The following is a 15,336-nucleotide window of genomic DNA, read 5'->3' on the forward strand; positions in this document are numbered from 1 at the left end:
ATAATCAGTAATTACAGTAAGGAATAATCACTAAATATGTAATAACAGTAATTAATAGAAAACGAATGCTCTCTCTCTCTCTCTATAATTTTACTTTATAATTTTAAAGTAAATATCTAGTTATTAACAATATTTATAATAACAGTAATTATTAATTATAATCACTAATTATATATTTATTAAATTACTGTAATAATCAGTAATTATTAAATTATAGTAATTAATTACTGTAATTACTGGAATAATCAGTAATTACAGTTAGGAATATTCACTAATTATATAATAACAGTAATTAATAGAAAACGGATGCTCGCTATTAATATATATATACAAGATGACATAATTCTTTGTGTTTTAACCCTGCACTATGATAATTCGTACCAAAAGTGAACTAATATGTGAGACGTTTTAGGTATGTTTACTTTCGGTATCTCCCTTTGTATTGATGGTTTATTTTGATTAATGAATAGTTTGTTTATAAAAAAAAAAAAAAGGCTACTAATATTATTACATGTATAATTATTGTATACCATTTGCACCAAAATCCTTTACAAGTGCTGCTTTAGATCCTCCAGAATATACCAATCTACGTTTAAAAAGGTTCAAATAGGGTTGTAAATGGGCCACACATACCTGATAGATCTGAACCAAATCAATCCAATTATAGAGGATTTGGTCTGCATTATGTGTCTTGCTTATATCTGGATTGGGAGCGTTTTTGGTTGTTACGAACTGGTTCTCCACATAGTCCTGATCACAGGCCCAATTATATAGGATTTGGTCTGCATTATGTGTCCTGCTTATATCTGCATTATGAGAAAAAAAAACACTTCTAATGCTTTTGCTTGTTAGAAGTCAGTCTGTCCAAAGCTTCGAGAATTGGCTTCTGAAGTAGGATACTTGAACTAATAAAAAATTCCAGTGGATTTCCTTTCCCATCTCTCCTCAACTGAGAAATCTTCTTATTTCTATCCTTTTTTCAGAAGGTCAATGGAATCCTCTCATAATTCAGCAATATTTCGATAGGGAAGAAGCTATGAAAATTTTATAAACTCCCATCTTCCCCTCCTCTAATGATCTTCACTGGATTTGGTTACACCATAAATCAGGGAACTATACAGTTAAGGAGGAATATAAAACTAAACAGAAACCCTCTATTCCTGAAATCCCCGATGATGTTAAATTCTGCCTATCCAAAATCTGGAAGTTGTCGGTTCCTCCAAGATATCAACTTTTCTTGTGGAGAATTCTCAACAACTTTATCCCTGTCAGAAGTGTTCTTTTTTCTAATCCTAAAGATAAAATTTGCATCCTTTGTAACCATTTCGAAGAAACCATTGATCATCTTTTTATTCATTGCTCCTTTGCTCATGCTGTCCTCTTTGGCAATCCTTGGAATCTTGATCTAAGCATCACTCCTCACATTCTTGGGCAACATATTTTAATCATCTCTTTAATCAAATTCAAGATAATCAATTTTTCCTCCAAATTTTAAATTGGTTTGAAATTGCCTGTTATTATATTCGGAATGCAAGGAATAGAAAGATTTTTGAAAATAAATAGATCCTTCCTATGCACATCCTATCTACAGTTAACAAAATTTTTCAAAAATCTTCTCAGTCTACTGCTTTGGAAAATTCATTGTCCTCTACCTCTTACAACAATATGTTAAATCTTTCTCTCAATTGTACTATTGATTTAATCATTTTCATTCATGCAGGCAAAATTTCTAACTCTTCTTTTAATTTAGAATTGTGATTTTAAATACAAATCTTCAATGCTTAAAAATTATTGGAGGAAGAACATCTCGACCTACTACCATTGATCAAGCTGAATTCTTTGCGATTTTGCAGGTGTTTTTGGAATTACGAGAATGACATCAAAAAGACATCTGTATTTGCACGAACAATCTTCATGTGATCCAGGCTCTCCAGAAGGACTCTCCGTTACCTTGGTTCTGCCATTGGCTTTTTGCAAAGAACTAAGTCTTTAATTTCCACTCTACATTTTACTGTTTTGTTTAAACAAGTAAACCGTACTTTTAACACTCCTACTCATAAGGTTTCCCAACAGGAAAAAACTCATCCTCTGCCTTATTTTGAATATAATGACTATCCTAAAGGGATCCCAAAAGTAGAGCAGTTTGTAAATATCTCTTTCGTTTAATATATATTTTGTTTATCTTCCAAAAAAATAGAGGAAATCATATATTTTGAAACTGAAAGTTCAATCATGCTTCTTATTTCATTTATATAGAAAAAAATACAAACAACTAATAACATATTGTATATGCTTTCGTTTTGAAAAATAATATTTTTCCCAAAGGGTTTGATTATGATGTTAGAAAAACTTGTAACCAATCAACTGGCATCATCAAAGTTCTAACCAATCATGAGGGTTTTCATCAAAATTCAAATGGGGATTCATTTCCCAAACCGCTTGCATACCTAATTTTCTTGAAATTACAATAAAGAAAGTAATTCGTTTTAGAGAACACCACTTTGGTTTTTTTTTTTTTTATGAAAAGAATTATCAAGAAAAGGCAAGAGGGGAATGTTGTTCATGGTAATGCAATGTCATTTAATATGAATAACTATAGGGAATATTCCTAGGACTTTCTGTGATTTTTTTTGATAAACTAAAATTAATCAATTTATTATTCATTCCTCCTCAATATGTGGTGAAGATAAAAGTTCCTTGTTCTGTTTATTCTTTGCTTAATCTTTTTTAGGGTAAAATATAAAAGGCTTCCCTGAGGTTTCATTTTCAAAAAAAACCTCTCCTATAGTTTTGATGAAAAAACCTGTAGTTACCTCTCTTTTGTTATTGTCTTGGATAGAAAATGTTGGCCAAATACATTAATTTTTCAAAAGTACCCATTCTACCCTTATATCAATGAATTCAAATGGACATTTATTAAAGCATCCCCAAAAGGATTTTTCACTTTTAATTAAAAAAAATCCCCAAATTAGATTGAAAAGAATAAAGTTTTTTTATAACAATGTTAGGTCTAGTGAAGTCTAAAAGGTCAAATCTGGAATTTTGAATTATATTGAAAGATGTCCTAATAAGTTGTAAGGGTCATTTCATACTTTGAAGTCTCCATTACTGGACAAATATGGAAGGTAACTTTAGGTTTTTGTGAAACAACATAAGAGTTTTTTGTTAAAGTGAAACCTCAGGGAGGTTATTATGATTTAGGGAGGTTTTTATACTTTACCCTTTTTTCATTTGTTTTAATTTTGATCCTTGTTTGTCATCCTCATTTTCTTTTATTTTCTCTTATTTTCTTTGTATTAATTATGTATAGCGCATACGTGATCTGAAACATACTCTGTGGTAAAAAGCCCAACATGGTAGGAAAATCAAATATCTTGTGGATCAAGTGGCTGATGTTCAATCCAGATGTCCTACCCACCAGAATCCTACTCACACGCGCCCAAAGAACACTACAGTTATACATTGGAAACATCTCTGCGTGAATGATAATATGCAAATTTGTGAGATGTTTCCAATGTACAATCGCAGTATCCCATGGATAGGAGATCCAAACATGCTGATGTTGCATTTAAAATTTAAAAATAATATATTGCTTTACTTGATGTGCATCAACTAAATTAAAGGCTATGTTTGATTTGATGAAAAACAAAAGATTGAGGGAAATAACAGGAACAATAGAAACATAATCTAAGAGAAAGGGATGAAAAGATAAAAAGCAGATAAAAAAATGTCTACTTAGAGATGGTTCAAATATTAATCCGAAATGTTTTTGTTCTATGCCTTTCTTTCTGCATAGAGGTTGTTCAAATATAAATAGAAATGTTTTTTGTTCTGGTACCTTTCTTTATTATTTGTACAATTTACGGATTATTGAATACAAAGGAAAAAAAGGGTAAATTTCTTAAACTACCCTTAGGGTTTGGCTAATTGGTTAAGTGTATCCTTATTGTTTGAAAATTGACTAACGATATTCCTACTGTTTCTGACAATTGACTAATACTTCCCTTACCAATAGCGTTCATTAACAGAAAGACAAAAAAGATTATTTTATCCTTTATTCTTCTTCTTCTTCAATTTTTCTAAATAAAACAAGGAAAAGGAACAAAAAATGTTGGTTCATCAAAACCCTAACCACATTTATAGGGACACATTTGGAGCTGGGAAAATATGGTTGACCCAGTGCAGAATTGTTAACTAGGTGTAGAGGGGTTGTCGAGCAAATCCATCACCCTTCAATCCAACCGGAAAATTCAGACCCTTTTGAGGAACAAATCTTCATGGCAGTGAATTTTACTTGATCGAGTGCAGAGTTGTTAACTGGGTGTAAGATTCGTCGTATCCAAGGGGTTGAACAACCTAGTGCAGACTACACCTTGACCCCCTTTTGAGGAACCCAACCTTCCTCGTCTTTGAGATGTCGTTGCAAAGTTGTTAACGTCAGAACTCAGTTTCTCAACCTCTCAACATGAAATTATATTCCTTCCCACATGCAGTCTTAACAATGATTACCTAGAGAACAGAAAGTCAGATAACCAAATGTAGAAAGATAGTGGTGTTAAACAGATGGCACGGCCGAAACAGAGCCATAAAAAAACACTTGGAACACTGATCTTCTAGCCACACGAGACAGAGCCATAGGGGGAACTGTTGAGCAGTGCCTAGAATCAAGTTGCTGCCTAGATCCAGACCTACAAACCGTATAGAAGGGGGAAATGCTCAACTGTATTCATAGAAAACCCCCATACCGGTATCTTCCCTTTGATCACTTAAAATAACATATATTTCTTCCTCCCTATAATTGCCAACGAAAGTAGATACTAGCAATGGTGCAAGGTGGGAAGATGGATTCAGGTAGATGGCTTGGTGTTTGGGAGTACTTTTCGTTCAAGGGAGAAGCTAGAAAGAAACAAAACATATATGAGAAGAAAGAGAAGGCAGAAGCTGAATGTCGGAATGATAAACACTGAGGCTGTGCCACTGAGAGAAAGAGGGAAAAGAGAAGGGAGAGAATAAAAGAAACTGGAACTACTGGAACCTTCGTTGTTGGAATCGCCACTGCCAACCTTCACCGCTAGAACCTCCGGTGCCCAGTATTAAACCTTAGAGCCCACTGCCAAATCATTTGTCCATCCTTTTTTTCAAAGTTTCAAGAAAGAACTCCTCCAATAAATGCAAATTCAAAGAGAGATGCAATTGTGGTAGTTTGGACTCTGGAGCGGACTCCATCTCTCACCGCCTACACAGCAAAGCCATTGTCTCCTTTAAGAATCCTTGTATTGGTGAAAAAGAAGGGAAGAGAGAGAAATAAGGGGAGAGAGGTGGGGTAAATTTGGGTTTTAAAAAATGCATACATCACGTGCGAATGAGTTTTGACGAAATGTTAACGGACCTTAATGGTAAGGATAGAGTTGATCAATTGTTAGAAACAGTAAGAATAGCGTTAATCAATTTTCAAACAATAAGGATACACTAATCAATTAATTAAACCATGTCAAAAACACATGAAAACCAATCAAAACCTAACCTAACCCATTTATTGGTATCATGTCTTTCAGGTACCATATACTGGAACTCATAGGAAAAGGAATCAATTAATGGGCCATGCTGTCAATGCAGAAATTGAAATGAATACATTTGACAATGTTGACAATTATTGAATATATCAAGTAATCTTTTTTCTTTTTTGGTGAGATATCAACTAATCATATTCCCACCAAAATATTGACAATCATCTCTTTAATTGGATCACCTTTCAGATGGGAATGTCCTACATTCATAAATACGGAATTGGTTTCTTCCCTTCCTAGCCTTTCATGTTTAGGCCATATTTGGTTAAAATTCTGCTTCAAAAAGTCGGTATTTGATGAATGAGTTTTGAGCCCAAATTTTTTTCTTTTCTAGTTTCAAAGAGTATAAATATAAATAATATAAGGTTTTACACTCTACATATTTATACTTGTATTCCTTTTAAATCGAACCAAGAATCTATTCTTAAAGTGAATTTTGAGCCTAAAAAGGGAATTAGTTCCTGCAATTCTCTTACATCTAAACTTCAAAATGATCCTTAAAATCATACACTCTCTCTCTCTCTTTCTTATCTTGGTTGATTTTAGATTGGAATTGGAAGAGAATTTTCTTTTAAATAATTGAAGCTCCAAAAGTCTGGTTCACATTCAGATAGTGTCTGATACAGAAATATATCCCCGTATCCCCTATGTGTAACTGCAATACTATGTGGGTTGACATGGGCAGAGTTCTTATAGATAGGAGATCAGGACTCTTGATTGAATTGAATATGACAATAAACCTAATGGATTGGCCAAACAGGATTTTCAGATTGACTATTGCACTACATATTTCAGTTCATCATCCAGTCGGTGTTTTAAAATAGTGTAATATATTAAACATAAGAACCCAGTTCGTTTCAGCAGTAATTAAAAAGCTAGTCCAGCCAGTAGACTCAAATTATATTATTGTAAAGTTTGTGTTGGTTTTAGCTGGTACATGGCAAAACTTTTTGAGACCCTTATGCTGAGTTTGGTTTGAAGGAAAAAGCAGGGAAAGAAAGGGAAAAGTAAAGAAACCTATTCATAGATTGTAAAGGTCTCCTATCTTTCCTATCTTTGGTTTGAGGGAAATTATGTCCTATTAAAACAAACAAAACTTTAAGGCACAAATATTATATAAGAGGAATGAATAAAAATACATTCTTTAATTTGTGACCTTGTGTTAGGTTTTATAGAGGTACCAAACACAGCTGTAGGGCAGCCTAGTAATGTAAGCAAGATTTCTTAACCTATTTGTCATATGGAGGACTGATTGGGATAATCCTAGGGGATGCACACCATAGGCTTAGGCCCTGTTTGGCACATCTTTCCGTATGGTCTGTTGGCAATTTACAAGTTCAGCAAATCATGATTCGGTCATTTTCCGTTTGGTTTTCAGTAGATCTAGCTTTTAAAAGCCGATACGTTGAAAAAACGTGAGAATCCCAAAACGGGCGATTTTTGGGAAGCTCCAAATGGAGATTTTGTGGTTTTTTTTTTATTTGCCTTCACTTGGAAAGACACGCCTTAACCAAACGGGCTTCAAGTTGCTCAAATCTTAATGTAAAAGCTCAATGCGTCTTTTGACTGTCATAAATACCAGAAGATCTTTCCAAAAAAACTTGCCAAACGGCCCCTTAGTTTCTAGACTAATAATTTTCTTTTTGTTATTTAAAAATATTACTTTTGGGTTGAAACTTGTTTTTGGCAGTAATAGATGGTTAAGAGCATCTTTGGCACTCCCAACCAAGTAATATTGATATGGAAGATTCTTGGGTTGCTTTGCCATCTTCCCTAGATGACCTAACTAGCAGCAGATGCGTCCTTTATTCCACTCAATTTTGTTGAGTCAAATCTTTCTTATTTGGATCCAATTCTGAGATTCTGTTTGATCTATTTGCTAAGGCTTCTTTAATTATGCAACCCTTGGTTAGAATCTTATACCTTTTTTTAGAGTTGTTGATGCCATATACCGAGATTCTACAGACAAATGCCATTCCCTGCCTTTCCCTTGGATTCCATTTGGAAGGAGTACAAATATAGATATGTATTGTATAAATACATATAAAATATAAGGTTTTGCGCTCTATATATTTGTATTTATACAATATAAATACATACAAAATAACACAAAATACAAGGTTTTACGCTCTACATATTTGCATTTGTAGTCCTTCCAAACTGAGCCTTAAGAATAAAATCTCATTTATACTAATTTTAATTCCTATTCCAGTTTTAATCAAACAGATTATGGGAATAGACCATTCCAATTTCGATTCTAGAAAATTCTGATTTCGATTTTAATTCCAATTCTGATTAGCGAATCAAATGAACCCTTAGCATCCATTCTTACAGTATAAGAATTCAATTATACATTGGAAATATTTTTCTATGAATTTGATATGTATATACCGGAGCTATTTCCGATATGTGATCGACTGCTTTGCCAACAAAATTTTTGCTTGTAGGAAATCCGGACTCATTTTTTTTTCTCTCTCTTAATGATCTGTTGTGCTTGTGTCTAAAGATAACAGCTCCATTTAGGCCGTTCCCACACGGCTCCATCTTGCTTCTTTTAGTCTTCTTTACCTAATCAACTACACGATTTAAAGGTGGAGTTCGCTTTTTTCATTAGCATTTGAGAAAAGTCGGTCAATGACTCAATGTAGTGCATGAGTTTTTAGGAATGTTGAAAACTCCATTTTTTAGCTGTTGGGTTAAGGATCGGAGGGTCTGACATCCGGTCTCATTTCCTGACCCGATCAAATAAGGGCGTCTTGCAACTCTCCCCGCAAATTCTTTCGGGTTTTTAAAATTTTTAAAGATTAGTCTTTTTCCATTTGGCCCAAATTAGACTTGTTCATGGGCCGGGTGGTCCGACGGGCCAGGCCGGGCCCTCGGACGGGTTTGAACATGTTTATAGGCCTGTAGGTTTAAACTCGGGCCAAAAAGCCCAGCCCGCAATAAATTTGAGCCGGGCTTGGGTTTTGTCAAAATAACCCAGCCCGGTCCGACCTAAAATTAGACTTAAAATGGGTTATGTTATTATGTCCATTTGAATAAATTTTTTGATTTAAGAATGTAAAACTGTATTTTAAAACATAAAAGAAAGGGAAAAAAATCATCTTGTAGGCCCATTATTCATTTAAATAGGAAAAAAAACATATAGATTTTTAATTCTAATTTGAATAGGGAAAATTGTAGTTTTTTTTATTAGGACGGGCTCGGGCTTAACGTATTTCCATTAATGATGAGTAAAAACCCGGCCTGGCCCATGAACAAGTCTAGCCCAAATGATAATCATCAGAAAGACCCAAATAGTCAAAAAGTTGGTCCTGTTTGGCACATTTTTTGTATGCATTGTCGGTTTTTTAGAAGCCTGGTAGTTCATGCATGCATCTTCCTCTGTTTGGTTGGAGGAAGATCTTTCTATCAAAAGATCATGATCCGAAAAGATGCAAAAAGCTTGATTCAGGCTTATTTCGGGAAGCTAGAAATGGAGTTTCTCACATTTTTTGCTTTCCCATCTTCTCGTGAGAAGTTTGATTCGGGCTATGAAGAATTACTTCAATTAAACGATCTTTGGAATTCCAAGACCTTAATGAAAAAGCTCACCCTGTTAGATCTTCTATAAAAGACTTGCCAAACAGCATCTAAGAAGCGTTAAATAAAGTTTTCCTCTTTTGTGTTTCAAATAGCCTTCCAATCCACATTTAATAGTCCACAGACCAAAATGCCTACTATAGACAATACCCTAAAAGCTCAATACATCCTTGATTGGGCTGCCAAAAGATCTGCTTACTAAACAACCTTAATGTGAAAAATAAAATAAAATAAATTTCTGATTCACCTTTTGAACCGTTTTTTAGATAAAAAGTAAGGTAAATTTCTTAAACTATCCTTGTGGTTTAATTAATTGATTAAGTATATTCTTATTATTTGAAAATTGACCGACACTGCCCTTATTGTTTTTGACAATTGATTAATTCTACACTTACCTTATTATTCCATCAAAACCCTTATACACACGAGACCACGTGGTGTTTAAAATCCTTTTAAAACCCAATATTACCCCTCCCTTGTCCCAGTTTCATTTTTTAGAGAAGAGGAAAACATTAATCATCGTCTCTTCCAACTCTCGACACAGCGGCAGCAAACTGGTATTGACCCTCTCCACCTTCGGCCAGGTCCCTTCCCCAATCTCCCTATTCCTCTTCCCTCTCTCTTTCCTCCTCCTCCTCTTCTTCTTCTTCTTCTATTTCTCCTTCTTCCTCTTCTTCTCCTTCCTCCATCTTCACGTCTTCCGTTATTCATTTCGAACATAAATATCTGATCTCGTACTAGGGAGACAGAAAGCTTTTCAATCGTTGCATCATCACTGACTTTCATCTGACAGTCAACCTTCTTCGTTTCTGACTAAATTATGAAAATTAGGGTTCCAGCAATAAAACCACACCTGATTTCTTCTTAGCCCTCTCCATATCATGGGAAGTCCATAGTCCAACTAAAATAGATGTTCCGAGATCTAGTTCCATCACTCCCAGTCTGAAAGAATGGTTGATGGTGCACAAACCGGCTGGTTCTAGCTGTCAACGATTTTGCCTCGGGCTGGAGCAGAAGGTGCCTGAAACGGAGGAGAAAACGAGTAATCTTTGGGGAAGAACCCGGTGAGAATGCTCCGAAGTTCAAGTTAGTATTTCCTCAAAGGCAAGATAAAATATCAGATGGCGCAAAGTTATCACATACCTCTCTTCTTAGGGGGAAGGGGGCCTTTTATAACCACTTCGCGCACTCACTCCCAAGCTCCTATCAGGTCGGGTATGATTACCTTTGCGGTTCTGCCAGTTCGGGTGTCATCACCTCTGCTGGGGTAGAACTGCCACTGCTCTCTTTGTCGAAGCCGTCTCTGTAACTAGAGGTGGCAGTGGCAGGTGGCGGTGGCAGGTGGCCGTTGAAGTGCGACTGTCAAGCATCAGATCCCAAGTCAATCAGGTGCGCCGCCTCAGGATACGGACTCCTTAGTGTCAGGTACGGTATGGTTGTTCAATTCGGCGTCCTGGAGGCGAAGTGCTGGAGTGGTGTGCGAGGTGAAGTCTTGAGTTCGGATAGAGGTGTGGCCGGAACTGCCTTGGGGCGGGCCAGTTCGGGTTGTTGCCTTTGTGCTCCTCGTAAGGCCCGGGGTCAAAGGGAGAGTTTGGGCTCCTTGTGGGGAGTTTGGACCGCTGGTTCCTCCTTTCGGAGCTCGCGCCTTGGGCGTACTGTCGTACCGAGCTGTTGCCTTTGCCACGTGTTGAGTGGTTACGAGGTCGGGCCAAATATTCCTTCATCAATTGCCCCCCACTCCTTGCGCTAAGGGGCTTGCCCTGGCGTGGGAAGTTCGCGAGGTGGTGGGTGGACTTGACTCGTACTTCGGACTGGTTTGACTGATAGCGCGAAGTGCGTGTTCGTCAAAAGATTTTCAGGTTTCTCGACCGCCAAAAAGCCAGGACGCACGCCACCGTTTATAAATGCTGGAAGACGTGACAACGCGCGTTTATTTCAAAATTTAAAAAGCGCACCGCTGGGAGACGTGACAACGGGCATCATTTCAAATTTGAAAAAGCGCGCCGCTGCCGCCTTTAATGTGGGGAGACGTGCGCCGGTGCTGCTTCAGTTTCAAAAGACGTGCGGCCAGTCATGTCTCGGTCTTAGGAGACGTGCGGTCACCGCAATCGTGGGCCATTGGATTCGCCTCGATCAGAACCGTTGGTTTTTGGTCACTTGTGGGTATAAATAGTGGGGGACCCCAGTCACTTTTCATTGCCATTCTCCTGTGTTTTGCTTCTTAAGCTCGCGTCCAAGTTTCCGTAGTCTATTTGCCTTTTTTCCGGGTGAGTCTACTTTCTTCCTGATATCCTTTTCCTCCCGATGTCTAGCTCGGATAGCTCAGACAGTTCTTTGAGGGGGTCAGATGCAAGTTCTAAGAACTGAGCCATATCCCCCGACAGCCTTAGTGAACCCGAGGTAGAGCACGAGCTCGAGGAAGAGTTCGAACCCGTAGGCCAAGTCGCCTTGGGTAGTTTGGCATCCTCCTCCCATCGAGGCCGGATGTTAGACAAGTTTGGGCCCTCGACCATGACGCCTGAGGGACTTTACTCCCTTATCACCCAGTTCAACTTGCCTAGGGAGTACACTTACTTCATACCCTCGGGCGACTTCCCTTGGGAACACGGTCCCGATGAGATCGTGATACTCCGGGAGTAGCTCGTCGCTGGGTTGCGTCTACCTTTCCACCCCCTTATCGTCGAGGTTATGAACCACTTCGGCGTTACCGTCGGCCAGCTTCACCCGAATTCTATTCGTAACTTGGTGGGGACTACCTCCCTCTTTTGCGGACAGATCTTGCCTTTAGACCTAGAGATCTTTTCTTCCATTCTAATGCTTAAGAAGCAAGCGGATCCCCTTCCCGGGCGTAGGCGGGCGTACTACCTGTCTCCTCGCCCGGGTTTAAGCTTTTACACGATCTACCCAACAAGGTCCCGGCGTGGAAACGACACTACTTCGGGGTGCGAAGTGCAATGGGGTGGCAGTTCCAAACTGGGTGGGGGATGGCTGCCCCCAATGCCGGTGTCACGCTTGATACGGAGACAGCGAAGGGCCTCCGGGAATGGGCACGGCTTGGGCTAAAATGCCACCATTATCTGACGGAGGCCAAGCTCATCAAGGCTGGTCTGAGTTCGGGTAGGTTCCTTGCTCAGAGGCTTGCCTTTTGTTTTGCTTTCCGTTTTTTCGTTTTCCTGATGCCGAGCTCTTTTTGCAGGTGCGATGGACGCAGAGAAGACTCGCGTGGGAACCTTTTCCATGTCATGAAGAGGAGGAAGCAAGTCGCCAAGCGGACTCGTGCCGAACTGCCCCGAGATGCGGAGCCCGAGGTACTGGGCTACCCGTCAGTGGATCTGCCTAGGGAGCCCGAGATGGCTCCTCCAGTACAAGAAGCAGCAGGGGCCCCTTACGCCGAGGATGCTTATACGGGGGCTCCTGCTTACACTGAGTCTGCTTATACGCGAGCTGGGCCTTCAGACTCAGGAGGCCAAGGCGAGTTCAGGAGTGTGTTGTCGCCAAACCACGCTCTTCAAAAAAGTTGGGAGGCCATTTACCCTGAGGAGGTCGTGGAGTGGACCGAGCTTCCTTTGAACAATGTAGCCGCGCGTGCTGCCTCTCACGTCATGGTGGTAAGTCAGCAACTTCTTGTCGGGCTCCTTGTCATTACCTTTCCTGCTATTGTTCTTTTGAACATTCGTTATTTTTCCTTTTGGTAGGTGAATTCCTCTATCCATGCCTTGGCGGCCCAAGCGGAAAGGAGCTCGAGTCGGGCACGAGCTGCCGAAGAGGCTTCCTGTGCTGCCGAGGCGGCTTCTCGCGCTGCACAGGCCAGGCTGGCGAGGTCTCAGAGAGACACCGAGGCCATGGGAGTGGTGGTGAAGCATATGGCGGACCTGAGGCTGGACTTGCAGCATCAAGTTGAATACCTTTGAGAGGATATTAGGGAGAGGATAGAGATCTTTTCTCAGGGCATCGAGGATGCCAAGAAGAAGGCCGTCGAAGACTATATCGCCTCGCCGCGCTTTGACGACCTGATGGTGGGCTCGTACAGAAGGGGCTTTAAACTGAGCCGGTGGATGATCCGGAATACGTACCCCGAGTTCGATATTAGCGCCATAACCACTTCGCGCATTACTCAGGAAATGGCCAACGCTGCTGACGGTGAACCGGATTCTGAGGATGAGGCAGGACCTTCGGCTATCGTTGAAGTGCCTTCTGATGGTGAAGAAGTACCTCCGGGCCTGTGAGCTCGCTTCTGTTGTTTTTTTTTTTTGAAATGTAAACAAAGTATTTTGCAATGGAATGATTTTCTTTTGGTTAAGTGTTGGTCACTCTTTCTTCCGAACTGACCGTATTGCCGAACTGACCATATGCCCAATCCATTTTTTGCCCGGGTTACTACACTCGTGCAGGCTGTTTTGGTGTTAACACTTGGCCTCTGAGATAACGATGTCCCTATTAGTTCGTTGTTAGCACTTTGCTTGAGCTTTTGGTTGGCATTTTTTGCCTTTGCTTGCCCATGCCGAGGTTCTTGTTAGCTCGACATTCTAGCCCTTAGGCTCTGGTAGCAACTTAGTCCACTTCGCTTGGTGATCTATAGGTAGTATCGTCTCAAGTTAACGACGTTCCACGCTTGGGGTACTTGTTTGCCTTCTAAAGTTTCGAGCTCGTATGCCCCCCCGAGTGCTCTCTTTACTCGGTAGGGCCCTTCCCAATTCGGTACAAGTTTGCCCACACCGGACTCGGGTGCCATGATTTTACGGAGAAACAGGTCGCCAACGCGGAAGTTCCGCTTTTTTACTGGCATTGTAGTACCGAGCTACTCTTTGCTGGTAAGCTGCGGTCCGGATGTACGTGAGGTCTCTTGCCTCGTTCAGTAGGTCGAGATTGGGATGTAACTCATCTTCGTTTGTCTGATCGTCATATGCTTCTAGTCGCAATGTAGGTATTTCGATCTCCGCCGGGATTACCGCTTCAGTGCCGTAGGTGAGGTTAAAGGGGTTCTCTCCCGTGGTGGTTTTTTTCGTAGTTCGGTGAGCCCATAGAACACTTGGTAGCTCGTCCGCTCACAACCCTTTAGCTCGGTCTAGTCGCGCTTTCAGTCCGCGGAGGATAGCTATGTTCATTACTTCTGTTTGATCGTTTGCCTGCGGGTGCACGACCGATGTAAAGTTCTGCCGAATCTCCATATCTTGGCACCATTCCTGAAACTTGATATCCTCGAACTGCTTGCCATTGTCGGAGATCAGTACCCGAGGTAACCCGAAACGACATCCTATGTTCTTCCAAAAGAAGTTCTGTACGTTTCGAGCTGTAACTGTTGCAAGAGGTTCAACTTCTATCCACTTTGTAAAGTAATCTACCGCCACCACTAGGAACCTCCTCCCACCTGTTGCTGGCGGGAATGGCCCTAGGAGGTCGATGCCCCATTGCGCAAAGGGCCATGGGCTGGTGAGATACTTGAGGTCGGCGGCAGGCTGATGGTGGATATTGGCATGCTTCTGACATTTGTCGTATTTTCTGACGAGCTCAACAGCCTCTGCCTTCATCGTTGGTCAGTAGTACCCTTGTCAAAGTGCCTTTTGGGCGAGGGCTCTGCCCCCCAAGTGTCTGCCGCACAGACCTTCATGAGTGTTGCGAAGTACGAACTCGGCTTCGGCAGGTCGCAAGCAACGCAGGTAGGGGAGCGTGTAGGACCGTCGGTACAACCGTTCGTCTATTATGACATATTTGGCTGCCTGGCGCTGCACCCTTTTGGCTGCATTGCGGTCCGCAGGGAGGGTCCCATCTAGCAAAAAGCTCGCGAGTGGGTCGATCCAGCTCGGCTCTGCTTCAAGAATGGGGGCGACCTCTTCTGCCCCACCGAGAATGCTAGGCCGAGGTAAGTCCTCTATGTACACAGTTCTCATGGCATTGTGACGGATGCTGCTTAACCGGGACAGGGCGTTGGCCTCAGTGTTCTCTGACATCGGGATTTGCTTGATGAAGTGTGACTGGAAGTTGAGCAGAGCCTCCTTTACATTTGCTAAGTAGGCGATCATAGTTAGCTCGCGTGCTTCGTATTCACCCGTAACCTGGTTGACCACAAATCTGCGAATCGTTGCATATAACTATGTGTTTTTCTCTTACCTTTTGCGCTAGGTTCAGCCCAGCTATCAATGCCTCGTACTCCGCCTCGTTGTTGGATGTTGCAAACTCAAAGCGTAGT

Source organism: Nelumbo nucifera, chromosome 6 (genome assembly GCF_055504915.1).
Source record: "Nelumbo nucifera cultivar China Antique chromosome 6, China Antique-T2T, whole genome shotgun sequence".
Taxonomy (NCBI): Eukaryota; Viridiplantae; Streptophyta; class Magnoliopsida; order Proteales; family Nelumbonaceae; genus Nelumbo; species Nelumbo nucifera.